This window comes from Protopterus annectens, chromosome 1.part0, assembly GCF_019279795.1.
Source record: "Protopterus annectens isolate FY-2018-M chromosome 1.part0, PAN1.0, whole genome shotgun sequence".
NCBI classification, from domain to species: Eukaryota; Metazoa; Chordata; order Ceratodontiformes; family Protopteridae; genus Protopterus; species Protopterus annectens.
Genome location: NC_056725.1, coordinates 345,905,452 through 345,922,830, shown reverse-complemented (window position 1 = coordinate 345,922,830; position 17,379 = coordinate 345,905,452).

Below are 17,379 nucleotides of genomic sequence, written 5' to 3'. Positions count from 1 at the left end.
CCCGACCCCATGGGCAAATTGGGAAAAGGGGTTGAGGAAGGATGGATGGATGGAGGTTGGTAGCAGCCCATTGATGGGTATTGAGCACATTCATAGGCTCCTAGGTGTGTATTAAACTAATGACCACAAAGGCCTTTTAAGTCTATCTATGCATCCCAAATCTCTGACAAGTTCTGGTTCCCTTTATAAGTGGCTTGGGAGATGAACCATTTACAAACTGGGGCCTGGAAAATGAAACATTTACAGGCTTTTTGTGTCCCTTAGAGACATAGGTGCTGGGTCAGGGATGAATTTCCTGTTCCCCATCTAATTGTCCAAGTTACATTTGAACTGGGTTAGAAGGAACTCTGCTTCACATTGATGGGGAGCCTGTTCCAGAGAAGAAGTAGTCTCTGGGACTCATACCTGTCTCTCCATAAGGTCCTATTTATATCACAGGCAATGTTTAAGTCTTTAGAATGGGTAATTCTGATGCTGTTTGTTTTGCAGATATGCAGGAGGTCCATCAGGTTGGGGTCTGACAGTGCCTTGTATGCCTGGCATAGATCTCCACTCAGCAGCATGTAGGAGACAGAATACAGAGATAGGGTTTTTAGGTGGTCTGCAAAGGACATGCTACTTACTTTCTGTATTCTTTTAGTGATGAACCTCTGTGAATGTTCCAATTTTTGGATGTGCCCGGTTAGGTGCATACCAAAATGAACATTGCACTCAATGATAGGTCAGATGAATGCTGAATACAGTGTAACAATGACCTCCTTGGACCCAGATGCCATACATTTGTTTATAAGCTGCACAACACAAAATTATTTCCTCACCGCTGGGGACACATGATGGTCAAAGGCTAGATTACTATGTATGTATGTTTCCAAGTCCTTGACTACTGGGTTGATTCATAGGGGTGTGTTGTCAATATGATAGTTATAAAGGGTGAATGACTTCCCAAAGGATAATAAGTTGCATTTCTTGGCATCTAGTTTAAGTCCATTGCTCTGACACAAATTACTTGTCTGTGTCAGCCCTTCCTGGAGAACATTAGTGTCAGTGGGGGGATTCTATGACTGCTCCTAATTTATGATTGTCTGTAAATTTAGTCAGCCAGAGACCCTTGACTCTGGCCTTGACTTCAGAGAGGTAAATGCCAAAAAAGAGCGGTCCTGGGACAGATCCTTGATGGACTCCACTTATGACTGGCCTCTTTGTAGAGGTGGACTCCCCAATTCTAACTTCCTGGGTTCTGACTGTGAGCCAGCTGGATATCCACTGGGTGATGTAAGGGTTTATACCTAACTTCTTGACTTTATCAACAATACCTGAATGGGGTATTGTGTCAAATGCCATGGCCAGGTCAAGGTAGGTATAGTGTGAATGGCTTTGTCCTCATCCATTGTTTTGATGACTATGTCAAAAAGGCTTATCAGGTTGAGTAGGCATGATCTGCCCTTAATAAAACCAATCTGGGTTAGGAACAATGTTTGGAGGTCTCCTATGTCATTATTGATTATTTCCATGATAATTCTCTCCATGGCTTTGCATATGAGACTAGTGAGACTTATGAGACTATAGTTTCCAGGATCTGTAGATGGCCTACCTTTGTGCAGAGGGATGACTGGAAGGTACAGTTAAGTAGCAATATGTTTATATTTTGGTGTAATATATGTGGGACTTGTTACTTGTCGTGTGTTTATTATGAGTTATTGTAGGAGATGGCTGTACATTTTTTTCATTGGCATGTTTTCTCTTACATTGCAGTAAAACGTACATGTGGAGCTGTAAATCATCTCACAGTGAAGGTGAGGATCTGTGAATATGTGTGCTACAGTTATACTGCCTGATATGTGCATGTTTTATTTTTGGCAGATGTCTGATAGAAGCCGATATGACAGTTTCTCCAAGTCTTTTGTTATAAAAGCTTTAGTAATCAAAGCCAATACTCTACTGCTTTAACCATTATCAACAAATCTTTCATATGTCTTCCTTTTATTCCATATATATTTTCATTTACTATTTCTCCTTAAACACAACTCTGTTATCGATTGCAACCTGTTTTCAATGTTTTATATGATATTTTTCACTCTTTTGATTATAAATCAGTTTTTTTATACCTTGACTTACCCTTAAACCTTTATACCATTTAATAACCAAAAAAAAAAAAAACATAACCTTCACCAACAGTCTTTTTTTTTGCTCCTGGTTCATCAGTTCATAAAAATCATAAGTAATACCATCTGTTCCTGGTGAACTTTACCTTTCCAAACCTGTCAAAACTCCATACATTAATCTGCTTCTATGTTATTTTCCATGTTATTAACTATCTTGCTATTTTCTTTATATTAAACATTACTTTAATGTCATAACCTTCATCTTTATCAATTTTCCATATATTTCTTCTACAATGGACATAATGGGACAAATTCCAAAAGAGAGCAGCAGACAGCTCAGCACTCTGAAGAAAAGCATCTGTACATCAGCAGTGGATGTGACTCCATAATGGACATTAAGACAAGAGCAAGCAATAATTTATTCAGTGTAGGATAAGTACAGACTCCACAAATTCCTGTTGGATTACAAAACACATTATCTGCGCCTCATGGCAATAAAATGTGACAAACTAATGTGCCAACAAATTTATGAAAGCACTCTGTGGAGGCCATTTGTGCTTGTATTTTAGAATTCCTATGAAATTTCTAAACAATTCTATGGATTCCACAAAATATTACTCTAAACAATTGTAAGCTGAATTTAATGCATTAGAACAGACTGGGATGTTGCAAGCCATAATAGAGGATGATCTGCAAAGGCATCCCAGAAGGCAGGCAGCAAGGCTCCGAGCCAGGCTACATTGAATCCAGCTCTCTGACCAGGAACTCACTGATAGATATAGGATAGACAGAGATCTGGTGCAGGCTGTGTGCAATATGTTGGCACCCCACATGCTTGCATAAGGTTGGCATGGTAACTCACTACTGGTAGAAACCAACGTGTGACTGACTCTGGGTATCCTGGCTTCTGTGCATATAGGTGATGCCATAGAAGTGTCCGAGACAGCTGCCAGTTGTATTCTAGGATGGTTTCGGGCAGTAATGTGCAGGAAATGGAATGAGTACATCCACTTCCCAACAACAGCTCTATGCCATTACTAACTCCCCCTAAGTTCTCAGTGCAACTGACTGCATCAGCATCCAAATAAAAACCTCAGTGGTTCCTTAAAAGTACATTAATAGAAGGGGGATGGCCATCCCTCAATTGTCAGGTTTTGTGCTCTGAAGACGCACTCATTATCAATTTCTTGTCAACAGTTTTTGGTAGTGTGCATGATGCATCAATTTGGAGGGAAAGCAATCTGAGGGTCACTTTCCAACATGGTGAATTTCTGAAGGCGCTCTTACTCAGTAAGTGTAGGACCACAGCTGTAATGTAAGCACAATCCAGACATGTCAACAAATAAGTATGAGGACTAAATATGTGTTCTAATCTTCCTACCAACAGGTGACTGTAATTATTGACTGGAGCCTTGGCCTATGACACCATACTGAGTCTCATCAATGCCTGCTGAGGATGAATACAACAGAGTGCAGACCATGATGAGGAGTACCACTGAGCATGTGTTTGTCATGCTGAAAACAAGATTCAGTTGTCTGGACACACCTGGCTGTACACTCCAGTACACACCAGAAAAGGCATCAGAGATGGCCACCATGTCTGGCATGCTGTACAACATGCTAGCATCAAAACATGGTGGCCTGCCAGCTGCAGGTGCAGGTGACATACCCTAAGAACCTCAAATGTCTGATGTGGAACTGTCATAGCTGTCAGAGGATCAGCAGGAGGACACAAGGTTGAGAAGTAATAGGATGATGGAGTATGTGGTCATTTGTTTTAGCTGAGGCAATATGGCAGTATCTGCTCACACTGTTGAGTCATGACAAGCCACATGTATAGAAGTACAAAGATAAAACAGTGATGTTCACATAATGTTGCCCCACAACAGCAGCAGAGAACACTGCTAATGGAAAAAGCCCATTAGATGTCCAGACTGAATATCATGCATACAATAGCCACAATATTCACCTGCAATACTTTATACACATATACATGACATAGCAATGAACACATCTGGATGTCTACAGAGGCATTCACCACAGGACCACTTTACACAGCGTACATCACCAAAGATGACTACACTAGCATATGACTGGCATGCTTGAGGTGTGCAGAACCAAAGGCATTATTGTCCAGGTAGGATATCATTATACATTAAATTAGCATGGATGATAGCAGTACAACTACTTTTACCACAATAAATGTAGGATTGTACATTGTGAATCTATTGGTACAGAATCTAACTGCAGGGGGTGGTACAGTAACACTGAGATGCATCACACATCTCATAGTGATGCGTAATGGTGTTGTACAACACACTATGAAGCACACAGCAGCAGTAATGCTGATAAAAATGCAACATTCCCAACATGTATTATGGATTATGCCTGACCTGGAATGTCACACATAACACAACACTATAATGCACAGGTGTGTGCAATAACATGAGTCCGTTAGATGAAAACATATGTTCAATTCTGCAGAGCATCAGTGACAGGTATTGCACATCAGTCGTGGAACGTGCTTCATTTTATAAGATATGTCAAAAGAGGCATTTATATGTGTGTGCAAGCAGGTAGTTATGGAAAGGCACACATGGGAAGTGCACATCTGCAAGAGGATAACATAGATGAATATGTAAACAGAGGTGGATGCTGTTCTGAGGACATGCAGTACCAGAATGACATGCCAGAAGTATTACTGGTATACAAAATGAGGCTCACCTGCGCATGGAGGTACAGCAGACAACAGTGAAACATGTAATGTATAAAGCAATGCTGGAAGAATAAGGTAATAAGTCGATGATTGGGAGAAAGTCTGGCTATATGTCAACTAGCAAGAGCCTGCATAATGAAAGCAAGGTGATTGTCACATCGAGCAGTGCAGTTGTTGATATTTTCAATAAAATATAACAATGGCAGATATGTACTATATAACACAACATGAAGACAGCCAGTTATGTCAGATAAATGAAAAGAAAAAGCCTGGGGGCATCAGAAATTTGGGAAACGACTTACGTCTATTGTAGGCAGTAGTCAGCACAGTGGTAATCATCGCTACAGGGTTAAAATGACACAACATGACACACATTGGATCAACTGGCAGTGTTACTCTAACACATTCTAGGGCGCCCACACTAATGGGTCACACTGCATCTTGGCTGCCTCTGCCATATCCAGAAACACTCGGTCCATAGTGCTGTACTAAGGATCTGGTTGTGGTGAAACTAACAGGTTGGGACATGATGTGGGTAGGAGCAGAGCTTCAATGTCTTTCTGGACATGACGTCTGTGCTCTGTAAGGTAGACCTACAGCAGATGTGTGTGCATGTTGCAGCACAGACAATGATGCCTAAGGCCATATATGGGTCTGTTGAGAGGGGGGTCTGCCTCTCCCCACTTGAGGTAATCTACTCATGAGAGTCAGGGCATTTAACACCTGGTCTGTACTACAGCACTGGCCTAGCACTGCCATAACAAGGCTTTCAAAAGAGTATACAACAGATACCACACTGTCATGCTGTGCAACCAGTGCTGCCATGACCTCTCCATGTCTGCATTCCTGACCTTCATGTAACACAAGCATTTGTTGTGCTACATAATTGATAGCACAGTCAAGTGCACACAGACAAATGCCATGATATCTGTGTGAACATTCATGCTCCTGTAGCAGAACCTTTCACCCTTTGTCACACATCCATGCAAATCAGCTATACCCCTACTAGTAGTCTGACGGACAGCAACAGTCCATTCTGTGGAAGAGTTACCCTCACTACCAGACTTAAAATGGGACAGCAGGTCATAGTCATTATCATGTCCAATATCTAATCCCCCTACATCATCAGAATGGCTGGCCACACTATCTCCCTGATTAGAGGCTATACCATGAAACACCCACCTGTCCCTTTCTGGGCTGGACAATGAACCCAATGCAGTGTCATTGGCCATACTATCAGAGTGAGGCACATCATATCCCACCTCAGGATTAGTGGATGGGCTACTGAAGGTGGCAGGAAGTGGATGTGCACAAAATACAGAAAGATGAGTCATGTCATGTTCATTTACAGAAGCCAAATGAGACAGGATATGACTGACATAATTGTACAAGTATCTAACTATACTGACTAATTATGGTGGTAAGGACTTACTGGGGAGGCCTGGCCGTTAGTGGTGCAATTGCCCTGTAGAACAGAGGTCAGCCATATAAATCACATATCAAATTAAAATGATGGACATTTTTAAAACAAATATACATGATGACATACCCAACACGTCCTCCTCTGACACCACCTCTGGTGCTAAGAGTTGAATTGCCACTGTCATGGAAAATGAGACACCTACACAAAAATTCAGTAGCAAGCACATACATAACATCATGTGACATTAAAAACAATGTATACCATACAGCAAATAAGATCTATACATACTGGATGGCCGACAGTGTTTTCCAAATTAAAAGTGTCCAACTCATGTGAATAAGACAATGTCAGGAAGGCCACAGCTGTATTTAGCAATATTGTACTATAACAACCATATCATCTGCCTTACTGGGCTGTCTTCCCTGGATAGGGAACAAATCATCCAGCATCTTGTGGAGCCTTTAGGTTAAATTGGAACACAAACAGCAGTATACACCTGAGTCATACTAGCAGGCAGAGATAGTATATTGATCATTATAACTGACTATAGAGACATGTACCTGATGTGTGACACTGTTGGCCTGATGTTAATGGCCCTGTGCAAGTGGAAAACATATCAGTACACACGGTGCTGACATGTCATCTAGATATTGTTTAGGTAATATAAAATGCTAATAGACTTAAGGTGTCTTTCTGCATCTGGAATGTTCAGGTATAGATTGTGCCATGATGCTGTTGTACCGCAAAAAAAAAAAGGATGTGTTAATGAATTGCCTTGAATGACAATATAATTATGCTGTTGTGTTTATGAATGGTGGGCATACCTGTACATCTTGAAACACCTGACTCAGTTCCTCTCCTTTTTATATGCCAGTCCTGGTTGGTGTATGGTGGAAGGCAAGGAAGACCATTGTCTCATTTGGGGGAGGCAATGCTGGTCCATCTCCAGTGGCATTTTGCTCCCTCTCATAGTGGTGGAATCTGTTAGCTGCATGGAGGATCATGCCAGACCATCATGGATGGCAGGCTTCCATGGAGTGGTTGTGCCCACCCACAGGTTAAACATTTTGGTAATGTCACTCCACACTTGATGTCTACAGACAGTATTGCCTGTCCATCCAAGGAAAATTTGTGCCTCAATAATAATTTTATTTTCCATAGGGGAAAAGTTGTCATGGTGATTACAGCTTGACATCTGAAAAAGGTGATTTGCACATATCAGGTGGTATACAGCAGGTGCACTTATTGACAGAACAACTGTATGCCAAGAAATGCATCATTATCCCCTTTGGGGAAAATGGTGTCCCCACTAATTATCACATTAATAACAATGTCCCCACTAATTAACACATTAATAACACTGTGCTAAGCATGCAATCAGTCGTGAGGGACTTGGGCACCCAGGCTGATAGCAACCTGACCTTTGGCCATCTTGTTGTCTCCTTTGTTTGGAAGGTGTTCTACATGGCCCACCTCATAAGTAAGGGTATTTCATTGAGGAACAAGGAGGTCATAACATCCCTGTACTCCTCCCTTCTCAGACCCATATTTGTATACAATATCCCCTTTGGCATGTACCTTGCCAAGCACATGCAGCAGTTGGAGAGACCAGAGAGGTTCCTGATCAGGAAAATCAAGGGTCTGAAACACCTGTCCTATACAGAGAGGCTAAAAGCCCTGTCCCTCTACTCAGTCTCGTACAGACTGCTCAGAAGTGACCTGTGTCTGGCATACAAGGCCGTTTCAGACTCAGCCTTGATGGAGTTGCTGCATACCCGTAAGTCAAACTCCACTTGCTCAACCCACACACAAGGCCTCAACCTGGTCTGTGACATTAATGGAACTTTTTGGTGGGATAGATTTGTATCCCAATGACTCCACCATCTGTGGAATAGACTGCCTCTCCTTGTCAAGCAAAGTACCTTACTAGCCCTCTTTAAGAGGAACCTGGATGACTGGATGGGAAACAGAAAATATACCCCTGGGATCCCACCTGTGTCCATGCTGGACAGGGTGAAACAGGTGCTGACTTTGTGGCTGCATGGGTGAAATTCTTGCCTAGGCTTATAAGGGCCTCTGGGGCAATAGCTTAGTATCATCCTATGAACCTGTGAACCTTTAATGCATATGTCAATGTAATGTTTCTCATCTACAGTACAATGCTATGCAAAGCAATTAATGTCATGTTTATTACCATCATGCACATGGACCATCCTTGACATGTAGCAGTTGTTGAGTAAATGTCATAATCTCTCAAATCTATGTGTGCAATGCAATTAACCAGTTCCAAATGTTTGGATATGTCATACATGCAAATGGGGAATTAAAATCCAAGTCTGTGGAAATGTTGATAACTAATAGCTCATCACATAACCACTGCACTCCCACTTCAGCAATACAAAATCTGGTGTTTTCCCAGTCACATGCATAGCTAACTACACCTACCAAGTCAACATCAACATTGTGGGATACATCAAAGATGTTAATGTAGTCAGTAATAAAGATGAGTACAATTGTGCCATTTATGCTAATGCAAATATGTGTAGCTGTACGTGTTGGAAAAAAAACAAGGTAGAACAGCAGTAGCATGTGTAAATAACTAGTTTAGTACCAATAGTTAGATGTGAAAACAGCAAACAAATTGCAAGCTAAGCCATCTTGAGGTTCCCCCAGTCCCATTGATTGCTGTAACAGCTTCTAATGTAAGAATAAGCATTAGTGAATATTCACAAATCATACTTTGATCATACAATTTGCAGACAGTCCCATAAATTGTTGTTATCCACACACTTTAACATAGATGCACACATAAAACAACACCTATGGATACAGGTAGATACTATCCATATCTTCAGTTTACTGGGGCTATTGCTCGTAGCCATTCACCTGCATATGTGGAAAATCTCCCTATTATTGATGGATATGTATACATATACATACATATTGGGGAAGGCTATCCTACCTTTTATGGAAGTGACTTAGTGCAGGTGCTTTCAAAAAGAAAAATTACATGAAATATGGGTTAGAAGGTGGACACAAGACACTATGGACATGGTAGAATGATTCTGAGCACTGTGATTTAAAAGAGCAATAAAAGGAGCTGACCAAGCCCGGATAAATGGGGAGGGTTATGTCAGAAAGGGCATCTGGTGTAAAACTTTTGCCAAATGACGTATGTGGACAAAAACAGATTTCCATACCAGATCAGTTGAGGCCTAGGTTAAAAATGACTGCCACCAGTACTGTAAGCTAAAAGGGTGTTGGTGGAAATTGGGCTACTGTTGGCCAAATGAGAAGGAGAAGAAGAGGGAGAAGACATGCCCAAAGGGAGGAAGGGAGGAGGAAGGTTAGGAGTATGGTAGTGATGTAGAAATTTTGAATGTTGGCAGTATGGCTGGTAGAGGGAGACAGCTAGCTGATAAGATGGAGAGAAGAAGGGTGATATATTGTGCATGCAAGAGACCAGATGGAAGGGGAGTAAGGCCAGGTGTATCCGAGGTGGGTTCAAATTGTTCCATCATGGTGTGGATGGGAGGAGAAACAGGGTAGGGGTTATCCTGAAGGAACAGTATGACAAGAGTGTCTTGGAGGTGAAAAGAGTGTCGGATAGAGTGATGTTTATGATGCTGGAAATTGATGATGTGATGATGAATGTTGTTAGTGCTTAAGCTCTGCAAGTTGGGTGTGTGATGGATGAGAAAGAAAATTTTTGGAGTGAGTTGGATGACGTGGTGGTGAGTGTGCCCAAGGGTGAGAGAGTGGTAATTGGAGTGGATTTCAATGGGCATGTTGGTGAAGGGAGCAGAGAGGATAAGGAAGTGATCAGTAGGTAAGGTGTTAAAGAGAGGAATGCAGAAGGTCAGATGGTAGTGGATTTTGAAAAAAAGATGGACATGGCTGTGGTTAGGTAACACAGGATGGTGGTCTGTAGGATGATGATGGTGATCAAGAAGAGCAGGAGTGTGAGGGTAATGACAAGGATCAAATGATGGAAGTTGAAAAAGGGTGATTGTGAGGTGGAGTTCAGGGAAGAGTTAAGACAGGCACTGGGGGGGCAATGAAGAGTTACCGAATAGTTGGGTAACTACAGCAGAGCTGGTAAGAGAGATGGCTAGAAAGGTGCTTGGTGTGATATCTGGACAGAGGAAGGAGGACAAGAAGACCTGGTGCTGGAACAAGGAAGTACAGGAGAGGAAGAAGTTGGTGAAGAAGTGGGATTGTCAGAGAGATGAAGAAAGTAGTCAGGAGTATAAGGAGGTAAGATGTATGGTGAAACGAGAGGTGGTGAAGGCTAAGGATAAGGCATATGGAGAGTTGTATGAAAGGTTGGACACTAAGGAGGGAGAAAAGGACCTGTACTGATTGGCTAGACAGAGGGACCGAGCTAGGAAAGATGTGCAGCAGGTAAGAGTGATAAAGGATAAAGGATAATGCAGGAAACATACTTACAAATGAGGAGAGTGTGTTGAGCAGATGGAAAGAGTACTTTGGGTAGCTGATGAATGAAGATAATAAGAGAGAGAGAGAGAAGGTTGGATGATATGGGGATCGTGAATCAGAAAGTGCAATGGATTAGCAAAGGGGAAGTAAGGATAGCTATGAAGAGGATGAAGAATGGAAAGTCTGTTGGTCCAGATGACATACTTGTGGAAGCATGGAGGTGTTTAGGAGAGATGGCAGTGGAGGTTTTAACCAGATTGTTTAATGAAATCTTGGAAAGGGAGAGGATGCCTGAGGAGTGGAGAAGAAGTGTTTTGGTATTGATTTTTAAGAATAAGGGAGATGTGCAGATGTGTAGTAATGAGAGAGGGATAAAATTGATCAGTCACAGCATGAAGTTATGGGAAAGAGTAGTGGACGCTAGGTTAAGAACGTAGGTGATGATTAGTGAACAGCAGTATGGTTTCCTGCCGGAAAAGAGCACTACAGATGCAATGTTCTCTTTCAGAGTGTTAATGGAGAAGTATAGAGAAGGTCAGGATTTGCATTATATCTTTGTGAACTTAGAGTAAGCATATGACAGGGTGCCTAGAGAGGAGTTGTGGTATTGTATGAGGAAGTTGGGGGTGGCAGAGAAGTATGTAAGAGTGGTACAGGATATGTATGCGGGTAATGTGACAGTGTTGACGTCTGTAGTACGAGTGACAGATGCATTTAAGTTGGAGGTGGGACTACATCAAGGATCAGCTCTGAACCCTTGTTTATTTGCAATAATGATGGACAGGTTGACAGATGAGATCAGACAGGAGTTCCTGTGGACTATGATGCTTGTGGATGACATTGTGATCTGTAGTGAGAATAGGGAAGAGGTTCAGAAGACCCTGGAGAGGTGGAGATATGCTCTATAGAGGAGAGGAATGAAGGTCAACAGGACTAAGACAGAATATATGTGTGTGAATGAGAGGGAGGATAGAGGAATGATGAGGATGCAGGGAGTAGAGTTGGCAAAGGTGGATAAGTTTAAATATTTCGGATCACCAGTTCAGAGTAATGGTGAGTGTGGAAGAGAGGAGAAGAAGAGAGTACAGGCAGGATGGAGAGGGTGGAGAAAAGTGTCAGGAGTGATTTGTGACAGCCTGGTACGAGTAAGAGTGGAAGGGAAGGTCTACAAATGGTTAGTGAGACCAGCTATGTTATAGGGGTTGGAGATGGTACCTTTGGCAAAAAGGCAGGAGTCAGAGCTGGAGATGACAGAGTTAAAGATGTTAAACTTTGCATTGGGTGTGATGAGGATGGACAGGGTTAGGAATCAGTATATTAGAGGCTCAGCTCAGGTTGGACAGTTTGGAGACAAAGCCAGAAAGGCGAGATTGCACTAGTTTGGACATGTGCTGAGGAGGGATTTTGGGTATATTGGGAAAAAGATGCTAAGCTGCCAGGTAAGAGGAAAAGAAGAAGGCCTAAGATAAAATTTATAGATGTTGCGAGAGAGGACATGCAGGTGGTTGGTGTGGGGTCTATATCACAATGTCGAAGACGTATTACTTTGAATGCATCTTCATCGAACCCATAAAAACAAAAACTGAAAACAGCGAAACTACATATGAGCGATTTCTTTCCATGGGAAATAAATCACCTGTCCAAAAAAAAAAAAAAAATTCACTACACACAAAACTAAATGGGGGGCTTCTCCCCCCACATCCCCTAATGTAGGGGGCTATGCCCCCCCCACACCCCCCCTAACTAAATATAGCAACTCCGAGATCGCACTACAGTTTACAAAACAGCAAACTACCAGAGGCGGGCAAGCAATTTCTTTCCCTGGGAAAGAATTCGCTCATATGTCCCTTCGCTGTTTTCAGTTTTCATTATTTTAAGTTTGGCAAAGACGCATTCAAAATTATGTGTCTTTGAAGATCAGATAGGAACCCTTTGGTGTGACAGAGCAAGATGCAGAGGACATGAAGAAATGGAAACAGATGATCCGCTGTGGCAACCCCTAATGGAAACAGCTGAAAGAAGAAGAAGAATAAAAGGATCTGACCTCATGATAGCTTACCTTATTAGTACTTGCAGTCAGGCATTTATACCTAACAGTGAGATTAGCTCAGTGCAAACAGCTGATAATTACGATTTGCACTGTGCATATTTAATGAGTTTCATCAGCACAAAATGTTTTGGAATCTCATCAGAGAACATCCACATATGTTCTCAAATCTCAGAGCATTAAGCAATACCTCAGTATAAGTATACATTGTTCTGTGTAAATGCCCTATATTTATCATTGCATGGGAACATCTGGAACATGCACCTGATACCCACCAGTAAACTGCTATCACCCCATGTCCACCACTTTTAAAATGTAATATTGATACATTGTCTTATTATACCATTGTTACCTGTGAACTGAGTAGATCCCTAGTGAGCAATTTTCATGCCTCTCAACCTCTTACTGCAAGAAATCTGGACAAAGCCTGACAAAATGGGGGGACAAAGGCCCAAAACTAGGGACACATTTTAAATACTGTTCTTATAAACTTAGAAAGTTGCTAGAATAACAGGGTTTGTGTTACCATACATTTTTTGAAAGATATGAAGTCTGAAACTCAAATGATTGTCATCATTTATCGACTTCAGTCTTTAAATTATCCCAGTGATTTGTCAAAAAAACACAATTTTTATAAAGAACAGACCAAAAATATGAGCCAAATATCGGGGCATTCTGTGAAAATTTGTACAGTTGAGAGTTATGGCAATTTTCAGAATCCATTTTGTTTTTACTGTTTTGACCAATTTCAAGGAGATGTCAATGAAGGGGAGGTTGTGGCACATTCAAGCACCTAAATGGACCAATGAGGAGACTCTCTAGATACTGACAGTTTATGTGGGAGGAAAACAGAGGATGCAGGTATGCCAGAGGAACTTTACTCAGATCATAGTATGGAGCTACAATGCAAGGGAGCTCAGAGGATGCACCAGAAGCTACAGGACTGGCATGCAGGTCCAGCATCAATACAACAATCTTCATCACGGGGACCAGGATGACCTGACAACAGGATGAAAGAGATTCAATGCTAGACTCCAGATGCCTGCAGTAAGTGTCATAATCCACACCTTAACATCTAGTAATTACTGTTATCATTTACTGAACATATGTGGTGAAATAATGATGTGGGGTCCATAAATATTCCATTTATATATGTAATTACTGTCAGGAAGGTAACTGTAATAAAAATGAAATTTACTATTTAGTTGCTGATGGCTGTGCAATTGCACATCCAAAAGTTATCCACAAACAAGTTGGGTCAGAGATGTAGTTGTGCAGAATGTTTACTTAACAGCATGTGTTATTAAGAAAGACATATATTTGAGACCTACCATTAAGAGTGCAAATCATTAATGGAAACCGGTCAACACTGGCAGCAACTGTGATCGCCATTGGTTCAACTGGTAAAGCTCCAAAGCAATATCAGTGGTGTTGAATAATCTGTGGGTTCAAATCCCATGAAAACCTTCATCTGCACAGCAGTCGTGGACACATTTTTTGATTAACTTCACATAATACGAGTATGTTTCATGGTTTTGTGCTGAAGTATGAAATAATCTATACATATGTTTCATTATCAGAGTACATTAAAGCCTACAGAGCATTGGCTGCAGATGACTATGCGTTAATTCATTATTCGCAAAACTTTGAGAATGTACCATAAGAAGTACTTTAACAGAGATGTACTTGTGATTCCCTTGCAATAGCTATTGAAAGGTAGATATATAAGCTAAGCCTTAGCTGTTCAGTACTATTGCCATGTGAGTCTATATCACAATGTCGAAAGACCTATTCATTGAATGCCTCTTCATCAAACTTTATTTGTCGAAACCTCTATCCATTGAGCAAACATTTTAGAGAATTTTTTCCCAGGGGAAAAAAAAAAACAGTTGGCCATCATTGAGAAATTTGCTCTTTTCCTCACTGTAATGAGATCTTGGAGTTGGTATATTTAGTTAGGGGGGTTATGGAGCATTGGGTTGTGGGGGGCATAGCCCCCCACCTGAGTGGTTTTTAAATTTTGTGATTTTGTGAGAATCGGTAGTTGGCCTATTGGTTATCTTCCATGGGAATAAATTCACTAAAATGATTGTTCGACAGATAGAGGTTTTGACAAAAAGTTCAATGAAGAGGCGTTTGATGAATAGGTCATTTGACAATGTGATATAGACCCTAACATGTATTACTTCTTGACTAAGTTAGAAAAATGCAAGGGCAATGTAGGTCACCATGCATTTAATACGAGTGTATGTTGAAACCACACTTCATTTACAGCAAATGTGGATATGTAATCCATTGACTGCAATATAGCTGATGGGTTAGCACTGTAGGTGATGTCATTAACTGCACTCTGACTTATGCTGTGTGTGTAGGTTTGAATCCCACAGCAGTCCATTAATTCTAGACTTATAATGCCCAGTTTGTTGTTTGTTAGTATTTAAATGTTTGTTACTTGTAACTTATGTAAGGTAATCTCTGTGATGTAAACCATGATTTGTTTATGTCAGAGATAACTATGCATTTTTTTCTCATCTTCAGCACTTCCAGATTGTTTCACACCATTTACATTGTTACCATGGTTATCCATATAATTCCATTGGAATTTGAAATAAAGAGGAAATATGTATGCTCAGCCTTAAATGTTAATTAATAAATATTTGCATACATTATGACTGATATGAGTTAGACAAATATGTGAGTACAGGGGACCATCCATTCCATTTGAGTGAGTGCTGTAATCTCACTTGATTTTCAGAAAATGTGGACATGTAATCCCTTGTCTGTGGTATAGTTGAATGGTTAGCACAACTTCTTTTGTATTTGTGAGTTCAAATCCCACATAAGATCTTTCCTTCCTGAAATGCCAGGCTTGCTGTTTGTTAGACATTTAGACATGTTTTTATACTTGCAATTTATGTAGCATAATCTATGTTTAGTACTACCTTATCCACTTATGCAAGAGAACTTGACATGTTTTGTCCATGTCCGCAGTTGAAGGAGGCCACTATATATATATATCTATATATATATATATATATATATATATAGATATATATATGCAGGGTTTGAGTCTCACAAGGGATAATTGGCTAGGCTTAAAATGGCTCGCAAGGGCAGTTAGCTTAGTACTAACCTATGATATATATATATATATATATATATATATATATATATATATATATACATACAGACCTCTCAACCAATTGGGGACAAATTTCAAAAGAATCAGTGACAAGTCAAGAAAAAATCAGCAACACTTTTAAAATATTAGTACTATTAACCTGAAACATTGACAGAATCAGAGTATATGAATTAATACACATTTTCTGAAGTAAAATAAGTTTATAACTCTTAATTATTGTCATTTATCATTAAGTGTAATTGACCACCTTTATTCCAAAAGTCACTAGTTTTAGGAGGGATTAAGAAAGACAGAGTTAAAATTTGAGTCAAAATCAGGGACAGCTGAGAGGTATGTATATATATATATATATATATATATATATATATATATACATATATATAAATGTTTGTATGTCTCTCTCTCTCTCTCTGTATATATATATATATATATATATATATATATATATATATATCTGTATATAGATACATATATGGGGAGACAGATACATAGAGTTATCACTATAGATAGTTTTCCATATATATAAATAGGATCATTGGATCATAGGAAGTTGCTAGGCTATTGGCCCTGAGGCCCTTATAAGCCGTGTCAAAAGTTTAACCCATGTTTAGACAAGTCAGCACCCAAAGCCCCTGTCCAGTAGGGACATGGGTGGAATCCCAGTGGTGTATTTTCTGTCTCCCATCCAGTTATCCAGGTTGTGCTTGAAGAAAGACAATGAGGTACTCTGCTTGATGTGGTGAAGGAGTCTATTCCACAGATGGGGAGTCTCTGGGTCACAAATCCGTCACACCAAGTGCTATTGATGTCACAGACCAGTTTGAGGTCATGCGTATGGGTTACTCGAGTGGAGCTTGACTTGTGGATATGCAGTAGTCCCATCAAGGCAGGGTCTGAGATTGCTTTGTATGCCAGACAGAGGTCACCTCTGAGGAGTCTGTATGAAACAGAGTAGAGGGACAAGGCTTTTAGCCTATCTGTGTAGGGTAGATGTTTGAGTCCCTGGATTCTTCTGATGAGGAACCTCTGTGTCTCTGCAGCTGCTGCATTTGTTTTGTGAGGTACATGCCAAAGGGGGCATTGTTCTCAATAATTGGCCTTATAAGGAAAGAATATAGGGATGTCATGACTTCCTTGTCTCTGTGTGAGATACCCTTACTTATGAGATGCACCATACAGAAAGCTTTCTGTACTACAACGGAAGCAACATGGTGGTCAAAAGTCAGGTTGCTATCAACCTGGGTGCTCATGTCCTTCTTGACCGATTGCATGCTTAGGACATTGTTATTAATGTGATAATATGTGGGCACATCACTCTCCCCAAAGGAGATAATGATGCATTTTTTGGCATTAAGCTTGAGGCCATGTTTCTGTCACCAGTCATTTGTTTGGATGAGACCCTCTTGGAGGATGTCCACATCACTTGGGGTACTGATGACCATGCCCAGCTTGCAGTCATCTGCAAACATCTTTGCAAATCTATATATAGCTACATAATAACAAACATAT